This window comes from Phallusia mammillata, chromosome 7 (genome assembly GCF_965637545.1).
Source record: "Phallusia mammillata chromosome 7, kaPhaMamm4.hap1.1, whole genome shotgun sequence".
NCBI classification, from domain to species: domain Eukaryota; kingdom Metazoa; phylum Chordata; class Ascidiacea; order Phlebobranchia; family Ascidiidae; genus Phallusia; species Phallusia mammillata.
Genome location: NC_137258.1, coordinates 22,998,795 through 23,007,718, shown reverse-complemented (window position 1 = coordinate 23,007,718; position 8,924 = coordinate 22,998,795).

The following is an 8,924-nucleotide window of genomic DNA, read 5'->3' as shown; positions in this document are numbered from 1 at the left end:
GGTGGGTTTTCGCCGGAATATTCCAGTTTTAAACTGGTTTTGACCGGTTTCTGCCTCCTACCGAACCTCCAAACCGGTTTTCAAAATCAAAAATTTTGACCCGATTTTTGAAAAAACCCTAAGGCAGCGGTTCCCAACCTTTCTGGTGCCGCGACCCCTTAAAACAGTTCCCAAGTTGCGGTGACCCCACGTATAGGCGCCGAGTTTTACAAAAATGCAAGGTTGTGGATTTAAATTATGACGTCAATTTTATGACGTCACTAATGCGTGCAGCCAAACGAGCTCCAACTCAAAGCCCAATATACATTTAATAAAAAGCAAAGTTCGTCAATTTTAACAAAAAAATGTTTTTAAAATAATATTGATTTGGAACAATTCGCTTTAACGTTTTTTTGGTTTAGCAATGTTTAGAAACAGTTTCGTCAAGTCGTTGCTTTTGTATCACCCAAATTGACCATTTATCGCATTGTACACCATAGTCGCATTGTACACCATAGTGGCCAATCATTCACTGCCAACAATTGTGTGTTTGACGTCATACAAGTAAAGCACCAACTAAACTTGTTGCTTTTTCGTCAGCACCCTTGTTCAAAAGCAAAACTGTTCCCAAATTTGTTCAGATTTTACGGTGTTTCGTAAGATACCGATACAAACAAACCCAAATATCCACGGTGTTCGCCACCACCCAGCCACCGCCTTTACGGCGCCTATGACCCCAGGGATAAAATTAGTAGGCTATACATTAAAAGTAACTTCTAAATACCGCAAAATATATTTCTCACTGTACTTTCTTTTCCTAATACTTGTCTTTCGATGCATCATTGACAGCCTGAAATTTTACAAATTAATTTTTAGTTCATTTTTAGTTGTGACTATTAAGTTATAATTGGAGGATAGTGATATTATCGCGAGAATACAAAACAAGTTGGCAGGTTCTGACTTGATGATTATGTGAATGCAGTATTATTACGTAATACAAAGCAATAATTAGCATTTTGTGAAAACACTTAAGTCTTCGAAAATTAAAGATCCACCCCAGATGTAGTTACTAGTTTACATACTTTAACAAACAATGAAGGGAAGGAATGCGGTGCCCAGTTGTTTTGTTTTTTATTTGTTAAATTAGTCTATGGCCTAAAATGAGTTGGGAGCCATTCCCTTAGGCGACCCCAGGCAAATTGTCAGGCGATCCCAGTTGGGGTCGTGACCCACAGGTTGGGAACCGCTGCCCTTTTCGGTGGGTTTTCGCCGGAATATACCAGTTTCAAACTGGTTTCGACCGGTTTCTGCCTCCTGCCGAACCTCCAAACCGCTTTAAACCGGTTTTGAAAATCGAAAGTTTTGACCCGATTTTTCCGTTTTTTCGATTTTCGGGGGTCAAAAAATCGAAGAAAAATCCGGTTTTCGGTGGGTTTTCGCCGGAATATTCCAGTTTCAAACTGGTTTTGACCGGTTTCTGCCTCCTACCGAACCTCCAAACCGCTTTAAACCGGTTTTGAATATCGAAAATTTTGACCCGATTTTTGAAAAAACCCTAAGGCGATAGCCTTTCCGTTTTTTCGATTTTTGGGGGTCAAAAAATCGAAGAAAAATCCGTTTTTCGGTGGGTTTTCGCCGGAATATTCCAGTTTCAAACTGGTTTTGACCGGTTTCTGCCTCCTGCCGAACCTCCAAACCGGTTTAAACCGGTTTTGAAAATCGAAAGTTTTGACCCGATTTTTGAAAAAACCCTAAGGTTATAGCCTTTCCGTTTTTTCGATTTTGGGGGGTCAAAAAATCGAAGAAAAATCCGGTTTTCGGTGGGTTTTCGCCGGAATATTCCAGTTTCAAACTGGTTTTGACCGGTTTCTGCCTCCTACCGAACCTCCAAACCGCTTTAAACCGGTTTTGAAAATCGAAAATTTTGACCCGATTTTTGAAAAAACCCTAAGGCTATAGCCTTTCCGTTTTTTCGATTTTGGGGGGTCAAAAATTCGAAAAAAATCCTGTTTTCGGTGGGTTTTCCTTGGAATATTCCAGTTTCAAACTGGTTTTGACCGGTTTCTGCCTCCTACCGAACCTCCAAACCGCTTTAAACCGGTTTTGAAAATCGAAAATTTTGACCCGATTTATGAAAAATCCCTAAGGCTATAGCCTTTCCGTTTTTTCGATTTTGGGGGGTCAAAAAATCGAAGAAAAATCCGGTTTTCGGTGGGTTTTCGCCGGAATATTCCAGTTTCAAACTGGTTTTGACCGGTTTCTGCCTCCTGCCGAACCTCCAAACCGGTTTAAACCGGTTTTTAAAATCGAAAGTTTTGACCCGATTTTTCCGTATTTTCGATTTTGGGGGGTCAAAAAATCGAAGAAAAATCCGGTTTTCGGTGGGTTTTCGCCGGAATATTCCAGTTTCAAACTGGTTTTGACCGGTTTCTGCCTCCTACCGAACCTCCAAACCGCTTTAAACCGGTTTTGAAAATCGAAAATTTTGACCCGATTTTTGAAAAAACCCTAAGGCGATAGCCTTTCCGTTTTTTCGATTTTGGGGGGTCAAAACATCGAAGAAAAATCCGGTTTTCGGTGGGTTTTCGCCGGAATATTCCAGTTTCAAACTGGTTTTGACCGGTTTCTGCCTCCTGCCGAACCTCCAAACCGCTTTAAACCGGTTTTGAAAATCGAAAATTTTGACCCGATTTTTGAAAAAACCCTAAGGCTATAGCCTTTCCTTTTTTTCGATTTTTGGGGTTCAAAAAATCGAAGAAAAATCCGGTTTTCGGTGGGTTTTCGCCGGAATATTCCAGTTTCAAACTGGTTTTGACCGGTTTCTGCCTCCTGCCGAACCTCCAAACCGGTTTAAACCGGTTTAAACCGGTTTTGAAAATCGAAAGTTTTGACCCGATTTTTCCGTTTTTTCGATTTTGGGGGGTCAAAAAATCGAAGAAAAATCCGGTTTTCGGTGGGTTTTCGCCGGAATATTCCAGTTTCAAACTGGTTTTGACCGGTTTCTGCCTCCTACCGAACCTCCAAACCGCTTTAAACCGGTTTTGAAAATCGAAAATTTTGACCCGATTTTTGAAAAAACCCTAAGGCGATAGCCTTTCCGTTTTTTCGATTTTGGGGGGTCAAAACATCGAAGAAAAATCCGGTTTTCGGTGGGTTTTCGCCGGAATATTCCAGTTTCAAACTGGTTTTGACCGGTTTCTGCCTCCTGCCGAACCTCCAAACCGCTTTAAACCGGTTTTGAAAATCGAAAATTTTGACACTATTTTTGAAAAAACCCTAAGGCTATAGCCTTTCCTTTTTTTCGATTTTGGGTGGTCAAAAAATCGAAGAAAAATCCGGTTTTCGGTGGGTTTTCGCCAGAATATTCCAGTTTCAAACTGGTTTTGACCGGTTTCTGCCTCCTGCCGAACCTCCAAACCGCTTTAAACCGGTTTTGAAAATCGAAAATTTTGACCCGATTTTTGAAAAAACCCTAAGGCGATAGCCTTTCCGTTTTTTCGATTTTTGGGGGTCAAAAAATCGAAGAAAAATCCGTTTTTCGGTGGGTTTTCGCCGGAATATTCCAGTTTCAAACTGGTTTTGACCGGTTTCTGCCTCCTGCCGAACCTCCAAACCGGTTTAAACCGGTTTTGAAAATCGAAAGTTTTGACCCGATTTTTGAAAAAACCCTAAGGTTATAGCCTTTCCGTTTTTTCGATTTTGGGGGGTCAAAAAATCGAAGAAAAATCCGGTTTTCGGTGGGTTTTCGCCGGAATATTCCAGTTTCAAACTGGTTTTGACCGGTTTCTGCCTCCTACCGAACCTCCAAACCGCTTTAAACCGGTTTTGAAAATCGAAAATTTTGACCCGATTTTTGAAAAAACCCTAAGGCTATAGCCTTTCCGTTTTTTCGATTTTGGGGGGTCAAAAATTCGAAAAAAATCCTGTTTTCGGTGGGTTTTCCTTGGAATATTCCAGTTTCAAACTGGTTTTGACCGGTTTCTGCCTCCTACCGAACCTCCAAACCGCTTTAAACCGGTTTTGAAAATCGAAAATTTTGACCCGATTTATGAAAAATCCCTAAGGCTATAGCCTTTCCGTTTTTTCGATTTTGGGGGGTCAAAAAATCGAAGAAAAATCCGGTTTTCGGTGGGTTTTCGCCGGAATATTCCAGTTTCAAACTGGTTTTGACCGGTTTCTGCCTCCTGCCGAACCTCCAAACCGGTTTAAACCGGTTTTTAAAATCGAAAGTTTTGACCCGATTTTTCCGTATTTTCGATTTTGGGGGGTCAAAAAATCGAAGAAAAATCCGGTTTTCGGTGGGTTTTCGCCGGAATATTCCAGTTTCAAACTGGTTTTGACCGGTTTCTGCCTCCTACCGAACCTCCAAACCGCTTTAAACCGGTTTTGAAAATCGAAAATTTTGACCCGATTTTTGAAAAAACCCTAAGGCGATAGCCTTTCCGTTTTTTCGATTTTGGGGGGTCAAAACATCGAAGAAAAATCCGGTTTTCGGTGGGTTTTCGCCGGAATATTCCAGTTTCAAACTGGTTTTGACCGGTTTCTGCCTCCTGCCGAACCTCCAAACCGCTTTAAACCGGTTTTGAAAATCGAAAATTTTGACCCGATTTTTGAAAAAACCCTAAGGCTATAGCCTTTCCTTTTTTTCGATTTTTGGGGTTCAAAAAATCGAAGAAAAATCCGGTTTTCGGTGGGTTTTCGCCGGAATATTCCAGTTTCAAACTGGTTTTGACCGGTTTCTGCCTCCTGCCGAACCTCCAAACCGGTTTAAACCGGTTTAAACCGGTTTTGAAAATCGAAAGTTTTGACCCGATTTTTCCGTTTTTTCGATTTTGGGGGGTCAAAAAATCGAAGAAAAATCCGGTTTTCGGTGGGTTTTCGCCGGAATATTCCAGTTTCAAACTGGTTTTGACCGGTTTCTGCCTCCTACCGAACCTCCAAACCGCTTTAAACCGGTTTTGAAAATCGAAAATTTTGACCCGATTTTTGAAAAAACCCTAAGGCGATAGCCTTTCCGTTTTTTCGATTTTGGGGGGTCAAAACATCGAAGAAAAATCCGGTTTTCGGTGGGTTTTCGCCGGAATATTCCAGTTTCAAACTGGTTTTGACCGGTTTCTGCCTCCTGCCGAACCTCCAAACCGCTTTAAACCGGTTTTGAAAATCGAAAATTTTGACACTATTTTTGAAAAAACCCTAAGGCTATAGCCTTTCCTTTTTTTCGATTTTGGGTGGTCAAAAAATCGAAGAAAAATCCGGTTTTCGGTGGGTTTTCGCCGGAATATTCCAGTTTCAAACTGGTTTTGACCGGTTTCTGCCTCCTGCCGAACCTCCAAACCGCTTTAAACCGGTTTTGAAAATCGAAAATTTTGACCCGATTTTTGAAAAAACCCTAAGGCGATAGCCTTTCCGTTTTTTCGATTTTGGGGGGTCAAAACATCGAAGAAAAATCCGGTTTTCGGTGGGTTTTCGCCGGAATATTCCAGTTTCAAACTGGTTTTGACCGGTTTCTGCCTCCTGCCGAACCTCCAAACCGCTTTAAACCGGTTTTGAAAATCGAAAATTTTGACCCGATTTTTGAAAAAACCCTAAGGCTATAGCCTTTCCTTTTTTTCGATTTTTGGGGTTCAAAAAATCGAAGAAAAATCCGGTTTTCGGTGGGTTTTCGCCGGAATATTCCAGTTTCAAACTGGTTTTGACCGGTTTCTGCCTCCTGCCGAACCTCCAAACCGCTTTAAACCGGTTTTGAAAATCGAAAATTTTGACCCGATTTTTGAAAAAACCCTAAGGCTATAGCCTTTCCGTTTTTTCGATTTGGGGGGTCAAAAAATCGAAGAAAAATCCGGTTTTCGGTGAGTTTTCGCCGGAATATTCCAGTTTCAAACTGGTTTTGACCGGTTTCTGCCTCCTGCCGAACCTCCAAACCGCTTTAAACCGGTTTTGAAAATCGAAAATTTTGACCCGATTTTTGAAAAAACCCTAAGGCTATAGCCTTTCCTTTTTTTCGATTTTTGGGGTTCAAAAAATCGAAGAAAAATCCGGTTTTCGGTGGGTTTTCGCCGGAATATTCCAGTTTCAAACTGGTTTTGACCGGTTTCTGCCTCCTGCCGAACCTCCAAACCGCTTTAAACCGGTTTAAACCGGTTTTTAAAATCGAAAGTTTTGACCCGATTTTTCCGTTTTTTCGATTTTGGGGGGTCAAAAAATCGAAGAAAAATCCGGTTTTCGGTGGGTTTTCGCCGGAATATTCCAGTTTCAAACTGGTTTTGACCGGTTTCTGCCTCCTACCGAACCTCCAAACCGCTTTAAACCGGTTTTGAAAATCGAAAATTTTGACCCGATTTTTGAAAAAACCCTAAGGCGATAGCCTTTCCGTTTTTTCGATTTTGGGGGGTCAAAACATCGAAGAAAAATCCGGTTTTCGGTGGGTTTTCGCCGGAATATTCCAGTTTCAAACTGGTTTTGACCGGTTTCTACCTCCTGCCGAACCTCCAAACCGCTTTAAACCGGTTTTGAAAATCGAAAATTTTGACCCGATTTTTGAAAAAACCCTAAGGCTATAGCCTTTCCTTTTTTTCGATTTTGGGTGGTCAAAAAATCGAAGAAAAATCCGGTTTTCGGTGGGTTTTCGCCGGAATATTCCAGTTTCAAACTGGTTTTGACCGGTTTCTGCCTCCTACCGAACCTCCAAACCGCTTTAAACCGGTTTTGAAAATCGAAAATTTTGACCCGATTTTTGAAAAAAACCTAAGGCTATAGCCTTTCCGTTTTTTCGATTTTTGGGGGTCAAAAAATCGAAGAAAAATCCGGTTTTCGGTGGGTTTTCGCCGGAATATTCCAGTTTCAAACTGGTTTTGACCGGTTTCTGCCTCCTGCCGAACCTCCAAACCGCTTTAAACCGGTTTTGAAAATCGAAAATTTTGACCCGATTTTTGAAAAAACCCTAAGGCTATAGCCTTTCCTTTTTTTCGATTTTTGGGGTTCAAAAAATCGAAGAAAAATCCGGTTTTCGGTGGGTTTTCGCCGGAATATTCCAGTTTCAAACTGGTTTTGACCGGTTTCTGCCTCCTGCCGAACCTCCAAACCGCTTTAAACCGGTTTTTAAAATCGAAAGTTCTGACCCGATTTTTCCGTTTTTTCGATTTTGGGGGGTCAAAAAATCGAAGAAAAATCCGGTTTTCGGTGGGTTTTCGCCGGAATATTCCAGTTTCAAACTGGTTTTGACCGGTTTCTGCCTCCTACCGAACCTCCAAACCGCTTTAAACCGGTTTTGAAAATCGAAAATTTTGCCCCGCTTTTTGAAAAAACCCTAAGGCTATAGCCTTTCCGTTTTTTCGATTTTTGGGGGTCAAAAAATCGAAGAAAAATCCGGTTTTCGGTGGGTTTTCGCCGGAATATTCCTGTTTCAAACTGGTTTTGACCGGTTTCTGCCTCCTGCCGAACCTCCAAACCGGTTTAAACCGGTTTTGAAAATCGAAAATTTTGACCCGATTTTTGAAAAAACCCTAAGGCTATAGCCTTTCCGTTTTTTCGATTTGGGGGGTCAAAAAATCGAAGAAAAATCCGGTTTTCGGTGGGTTTTCGCCGGAATATTCCAGTTTCAAACTGGTTTTGACCGGTTTCTGCCTCCTACCAAACCTCCAAACCGCTTTAAACCGGTTTTAAAATCGAAAATTTTGACCCGATTTTTGAAAAAAACCTAAGGCTATAGCCTTTCCGTTTTTTCGATTTTTGGGGGTCAAAAAATCGAAGAAAAATCCGGTTTTCGGTGGGTTTTCGCCGGAATATTCCAGTTTCAAACTGGTTTTGACCGGTTTCTGCCTCCTGCCGAACCTCCAAACCGCTTTAAACCGGTTTTGAAAATCGAAAATTTTGACCCGATTTTTGAAAAAACCCTAAGGCTATAGCCTTTCCGTTTTTTCGATTTTTGGGGGTCAAAAAATCGAAGAAAAATCCGGTTTTCGGTGGGTTTTCGCCGGAATATTCCAGTTTCAAACTGGTTTTGACCGGTTTCTGCCTCCTGCCGAACCTCCAAACCGGTTTAAACCGGTTTTGAAAATCGAAAATTTTGACCCGATTTTTGAAAAAAAACCTAAGGCTATAGCCTTTCCGTTTTTTCGATTTTGGGGGGTCAAAAAATCGAAGAAAAATCCGGTTTTCGGTGGGTTTTCGCCGGAATATTCCAGTTTCAAACTGGTTTTGACCGGTTTCTGCCTCCTGCCGAACCTCCAAATCGGTTTAAACCGGTTTCCAAAATCGAAAATTTTGACCCGATTTTTGAAAAAAACCTAAGGCCTTTCCGTTTTTTCGATTTTTGGGGTTCAAAAAATCGAAGAAAAATCCGGTTTTCGGTGGGTTTTCGCCGGAATATTCCAGTTTCAAACTGGTTTTGACCGGTTTCTGCCTCCTACCAAACCTCCAAACCGCTTTAAACCGGTTTTAAAATCGAAAATTTTGACCCGATTTTTGAAAAAAACCTAAGGCTATAGCCTTTCCGTTTTTTCGATTTTTGGGGGTCAAAAAATCGAAGAAAAATCCGGTTTTCGGTGGGTTTTCGCCGGAATATTCCAGTTTCAAACTGGTTTTGACCGGTTTCTGCCTCCTGCCGAACCTCCAAACCGCTTTAAACCGGTTTTGAAAATCGAAAATTTTGACCCGATTTTTGAAAAAACCCTAAGGCTATAGCCTTTCCGTTTTTTCGATTTTTGGGGGTCAAAAAATCGAAGAAAAATCCGGTTTTCGGTGGGTTTTCGCCGGAATATTCCAGTTTCAAACTGGTTTTGACCGGTTTCTGCCTCCTGCCGAACCTCCAAACCGGTTTAAACCGGTTTTGAAAATCGAAAATTTTGACCCGATTTTTGAAAAAAAACCTAAGGCTATAGCCTTTCCGTTTTTTCGATTTTGGGGGGTCAAAAAATCGAAGAAAAATCCGGTTTTCGGTGGGTTTT